The sequence below is a fragment of the Adelges cooleyi genome, unplaced genomic scaffold (genome assembly GCF_023614345.1).
Source record: "Adelges cooleyi isolate 19-005CV unplaced genomic scaffold, UGA_ACOO_1.1 ACOO_flye_CR_arks_rails_tigmint_CR_PRNA_307, whole genome shotgun sequence".
NCBI lineage: Eukaryota > Metazoa > Arthropoda > Insecta > Hemiptera > Adelgidae > Adelges > Adelges cooleyi.
Genome location: NW_026095978.1, coordinates 2,862,525 through 2,868,872, shown reverse-complemented (window position 1 = coordinate 2,868,872; position 6,348 = coordinate 2,862,525). Strand labels below are relative to the sequence as shown.

The window sequence follows — 6,348 nt, the reverse complement described above, 5'->3', positions numbered from 1 at the left end:
GATCCCACCGCTATGAGCACGGTTGTCGGACGCCACACCCTATAAAATAATTCCTTTGTTTCGAGTGCGATGAATATTCTAACAAAATCGTACCAGGGTCCCATGTTCATTCGGCGTCAGATGTACGCTGCTCGGCTCAATGACAGGATAATTTTAAATTTGTTGGTTTTCACCTACTGTAGGAAAGTTAAAACATACCGTAATTCAAAATAAAAATATATTGTAATCATATACTTTCCATTATTGGTAAAATAAAAGTTTTTAAGCGACGGTTTAAACGCATGAGAATGGTTGGAATATCAACTTGACAGTGCGCCAAGGTAAATTTCAAGAATACCAGTGTATGAATACCTACATGAACCAATTCATTTGGGTTTTCTCACCCTCATATCTCTGCTTCCTCCTAATATGGACTTTTGAAATTTGAAACATACATTTAACTTAAGTATCTTTGGACACTGCACAAATTGAGCCTTTTCAAAGAGGGAGAAATATCAAAGTTTACATTTTTGTAAGGTACTTACACACTCATCATCAAAATTATAAGGCACTTGCCGTATTAGTAGAAACCTGAAAATTAGCACAAAGGTACATGTTTATACTAAAATTTAATCTGATGTCCATACTCTAATGTGCAGTACTACAAGAATTAAGTTAATTTGGTGTCAAGTGATTTAAAGAATTTTCAAATTAATGAAATTAACACGATTTTTGAACTTTTTTTATAACAATTAGGTTCATAACTATAGTAATATAGACTATAGTATAACAGTATTAAAACACATTTTAAACTTAAAAACGAGCGACATTTAAAATTATCGAGCGACATTTTCGGACGCCACACCCTATAAAATAATTCCTTTGTTTCGAGTGCGACGACTATTCTACCAAAATCGTACCAGGGCCTCATGTTCATAGGCTATAGCTCACCGACTTAACCATCCGGCGTCCGATGTATGCAGCTCGGCGCAACGATAGGATAATATTAAATTTGTCGGTGTTCGCTTACTGTAAGTACACTATAGAAAAGTTAAAATTGTACCGTAATTAAAAATAAAAATATATTGTAATCATATACTTCCCATTGTAGCTAAAAAAAATCGCCCCTCTTCACAAAGACTTTCAAATCACATATTGAACAATCTTGAAGGTCTTTTCACAAGTTTTTAATCGACGGTAGTTAAAATCGTGTCTTTAAAATTCAGAGTTATGCGATATTAGAGAAACCCTATTAAGTCTTGTGTACCCATTTTAATTATTTAAAAATGGTTATCGACCAGTCAAAATGTTCAGTAAATTATTCTTTAATAAAAAAATCAACTTAATTCACATGTTACCTACTATTTATACTTAAAAAGTTAATAAAGCTTTGCCGAATACTAAAAAAAAAAATTGAGTGTTTTCTATAGGGTATTTTGTACTCAGTCTGCAGTCAGCTTAACTATAAATATATAATTAATTCGTAGTTAATAGTTATTACATATAATTACAATTTAGATAATTTAAACCAGTTATTTGATACAAAATAAAAATGGTGCCCCGCCAAAAGTACAACTTATAATTTCATGGTCGAAATGAGATATTTTCATAGGTTTAAGGTGCCTAAAGGTTGTAATAAAATTTAGCGTAAATATAACATTGGCATTACCATTATTCTGTGTTCTTATTAAGTCTAATTTCCATTCTGAAAAATGTTATGAATTCCTCATTAATCATTATCTTTTCTATTGATTGTTCTATATTATTTTCCAATATTTGACAATAGTTAAAAAAAAATAATAAGAAAAAATAGCCTTTATGGATTACAAAAATTGAAAAATAATTTAAAAAAAAATTAAATATCAAAATAGACATTTTTTCCTGTGTGACTATTTATGTTCACAGATTTTATCATAAATGGTTTCAGTGAAAAGTTGTCTATATAATCACCGTGAGGCCCCATAAGAGTTTTTATATGTAGCTACTTAATTGCTTAATTTATTTAATATCAATATATTTATAATTAAAATAAAATACAAATTCAGTTTTACATAATTTTAAAAATGTGTATGAATTTAAAATAATTGTTTAACAACCAGTTCGATTTTTTAATAATATATTATAGTAAGTACATTTTTATTATTTTTTTTGTAATTTTTCTCTGGAATATCTGTTGTCTACTTAAATGTATCAAGTACAAAAGGTAGTACAATGTTAAGTTACAACTAACGATCAACAAATACTATTTAAGTATAACTATAAGATTTAGACCCTCGAAACTTTAGTCTATTTGCGCCTAATATATAACGTTACAATTTTTATTTCACCAAGTTAAAATTAATAGAAAATGTTGAATTAATATTTTGTATTGCCCTAAACTAAAAGACTTATGCTTTTGTATTCGACTCAATTTGGCCTCAAGATTGTCAAATGAAAAACAATAATACTATACCTACTAAAAAATGACTCGGTCATAGTCGTACATAAACATTATTACTTTAAAGTAAATTAATTAACGCTAGTACAACAATTACTAATTATTTAAAATATCATATAATTACTATATAGGTAATCCATTTATTGGAATAAACTTTCACTTAAATTTTTAATTTTCCATGTTTCCGGGTAACTTTTCCAATTTTTCATGGGAAAGCCTTATTCGGACTATTACAAACATAAAAAAAAAAAAAAATGAGACAAATCGGTTAGGAACAGCATTACATTTTTATTTATATAGAAGATTACAACCTTTCAATAATTACATCTATGATAATGAGCAATTTAAATACAATTTTTTTTTTTACAAAACTGAATGCTATTAACAGTTAATGTCAGAGATGAATTAAATAATTCAAAGTACATGACTAAACAATGTTGGGGTGGAAAAATAGTGTAAAGCCGTATCTAGTAATAAGAACTGTTCAAAAATCAGTTAAATACTTAATTGTATTAAATTCAACTATAACATTAAAACTAGTTTTGCTTTATTAGAATATATTCCCCTTTAAATTTTAAATGGCACATGTTATAAACTAAATACATTATTAAATCGATGGTAACAATGCAAAAGTACAATAATTCTTCAACAGTAAAAAAATAATTTTGTTTGTTAGCATAAACGACACGACAAAAATTTAATATTACTTGATAGGTAAAGTTGTTAAAGCAAAATAGAAAATTTAACACAGATCGTAAAACAAGTTTGGTATACCACGTTGGTTTTTACCAGTATATTCAATAACATATTTAACACACAAATAAGTACCTAAAATAAATTGTACATTCATATTAGATTGCGACAATGGAAATAAGGTTCTGTTAAATAAGAGTTTGGGTCTTAAAGCAGTTTACTTTATACATTTTTTTAAAAACATGATTTGTCTAAATGTTTAAAAAAAACAACAATTCATCAAAATTGTTAATGTCGTAATGTAAATTAATTAAAATTAACAGTCGGTAATTATCATATTTTATCTCTGCGTACAAATGCGATCGATTAACATAGGTGAAAATTGATCGGGGGAGAACTAATAGATCTTCATCAGCACCGACAGATTTATGCACACATTGCATTTAAGGATGATTCTTGTGTCTCCTAAAAATGAAAAATTGTTTATAAATAGTGTTTGTGGACAATATTACATAATCAAATTTCTTTGAATTGAATTAAGTATGCAGTAACCAAATATTAATATTATATTATCGTATTAAAATGTTCACCAATTGAAAGAGAACTCTATAATTTAGGACATATCCATGTCTTTTTATATGACATCACGGAGCCATTGTAGAGTCCATCTTTAAAGCAATGAAGATAGACTCTGCAATGTCGGCACATACAAAAAGACACAGATACATATAAAAATTATCAATTTAATACTATATTTTGTTAACATTGTGGATTAGTCACCTTTGCACAAATTAAATGGCATTTTAAACTATTTCATCGTGCTTAACAAATAAACACATATCTTTTACGCTTTGCATAATTTGTTGTAGTTGAATAATAACAGTGACATCACTGTTTGGTAATAAATGTTTTCTAAGTCATAAAAGACATAGTTTATCATACTTGTATCCAGGTCGCTCACTTCCAGCTCGTATGGCTCTTTGTCCAGCAAATGCTGTATAAACTGGAACGGTAGTAAATTAATCAGCACCGTACGTCAAATTAACCAATCCACAGTCAATATGACTGGATCGTAAAGAAAGTATAAATAAAGCTATTTAAATAATAATCCGAAATTAAATAATAATATATGATCATTTACTAACCAATAACGATTCCATAAATCATGTTTTAACAGATGTTGGTAAAAAAAATGTATAAAAAAATTCTCCGAGCAGGTCAAGGGCGCTTATAATCGTTTATCTTTTTCATCCATGCATCAGAACAGGAAACAGTTTTATCCTAAAATAAAAATGTATGATATTTTATTGGCCTTTGGCTTGAACTGATGTTTAAAAATATTTAGTTACAGTTTAGATTGTTCGATAAAATATTTAAGTATTTGGTTCTAAAAAAAAAATGATTAAACAGAAATATCAATACTTCTAAATGTAATTTATTAAAACCACAATATTAAATAGACTCAAAAAGTATCAGGGGCATACAATTTATACAATAATAAATACTTGTGTGTTACCTCTCAAGAAAAATTATTTAGTTGGATACAATCTTCTTGGTGATATTGTCATCAGCGTTATCACTAAAATTTGAAGTTGTAAAATGTTTGTTGTTGCAGACAGTAAACTAGCTGTAATGTTGGCCGTTTCTAAAAAATAAATGATAGATTAAATAAAAAAATTAATCAGTTTTCATATAGATTAGTTAAATAACATTTCTGTATTATTACTTTCAACTTTTTTTCAAAATACCCATTTAAATATCTGTCAATAAACTTCTCTAGTTTACTTTGCCGAACAGTTGACTAGTAAGAGTAAGAGATTACTTATCGTTTCATTCAACAAAATACCTTATCATATAATTAAAAAAAAAAAAGATGAATAATAACAAATACAATCATTTTGTAGTGATAACACTTTACCTTAATTTTTGTATTAGGTTCAGAGCAGTTATACAATCTTACTGAACAGCCAACAGTTGACCGAAATTGGTTTTTTTGTTTCTCGTGCTCCACAGCTTGCCAATGTCTTAGCACTCATTTTGCGAAGTACTAATATGATGATCGCTTCCTTGTATTGACATTAAGCACTATCAATAAAAATTAATATTTTATTAATTTGTAATTATATTTTATTATTGATATTGTTCCTTCAGAGAAATCTTGATCTGATGCTTTGTATTTGCAGATTTCTCGTAGAAGGTTATGTAAAATAAATGCATAATTATTTTCTTTGACTACCTGTGATACTCAAGTACTCTTTCTGCTTTCAGTCGATCCCACAAGTATTGATGTTTGAAATTTCTCATGTAGATATACATTAAGTTACGATACTTTGTAATCAGGACCTAATTACCTAGTAAATCCAGTGACGTTTATGGCTTGTAAACAAAAGTTGAATAAAAGGTCAATTCAAAATTTGAATCTTCTTCTCCGTACTCAGGTTTTCCATCTGTAATTATTACCAAAAAAGTTTAACAAAATGTAAGTATAAATTTAAAAAAAATAAAGCTCAATTGACCACAAATGTGTTAATATAAAATAGTTTTTACTCTTTTATAATTTCAATTGTATATATTTTATTACAAACAAATACAAGTTTGTTTACCGTAGACAGATAGTTTTGATTTAAAAAGAATTAAAACAATTTGTTTATACCTTACTGGTAACTTGAGTTATCCTATCGACTAGTGTAAAAATTAGTAGTACTAAATGCAGTATAATAATATTAACCAACCTTTGTTTTTGAGTCGATATCCAATCATTTTTACACGACACTAATACAATTGATTTACATAGAAAAGTACTAATAGCAAGAACTGTAGAAGAACTACTGTCTACTGTGTAAGTATGATGAATATTATACATTTAGTCATTTGTTTTCTAAGAAAAATAATTACAATACTGGCGGGTGCCTTGTGAAGTTCAATCCTACAGTAATATTATAGCTGAATAGTGATTATCGATTTGAGATTATTATCAGTCACATCTTATCAAATCTTATCAGTAATAATAACACAGAACAAACCGAAGGGAAACTTATCTATTTAGTTTATGGGATAATGAGCTTTTCTAAGAATTCTAAAAAACGATTGATTTCAGGTAATTAAAAAAATAATAAAATATGTATCAATTTGCCCTAATTATAGCTTTTAAATAAAAAACGAGGCCTAAGTTTAATTAAATAAGTAAATACATTTAGTAATTTAAGGTTTAAAATTCAATACATTTAAGACTTAAAATG

The 6,348-nt window shown here is 27.5% G+C and overlaps 1 long non-coding RNA gene across 8 annotated transcripts; it reads right to left on the bottom strand.

The window, feature by feature from the left end:
* Positions 1-2,849: 2,849 nt before the first annotated feature.
* Positions 2,850-6,042, bottom strand: LOC126839713 (uncharacterized). Of its 8 annotated transcripts, none has more exons than XR_007685966.1 (8): positions 5,842-6,042; positions 5,346-5,556; positions 5,028-5,194; positions 4,836-4,955; positions 4,626-4,754; positions 4,255-4,390; positions 3,890-4,174; positions 2,850-3,574 (listed from the first exon to the last, which is right to left on the bottom strand). It is a non-coding gene; the product is annotated as an uncharacterized LOC126839713 (long non-coding RNA). The 8 variants fall into 8 exon arrangements; XR_007685969.1 differs by having other exon boundaries at positions 4,052-4,174; XR_007685964.1 differs by having other exon boundaries at positions 3,890-4,112.
* Positions 6,043-6,348: the final 306 nt, after the last annotated feature.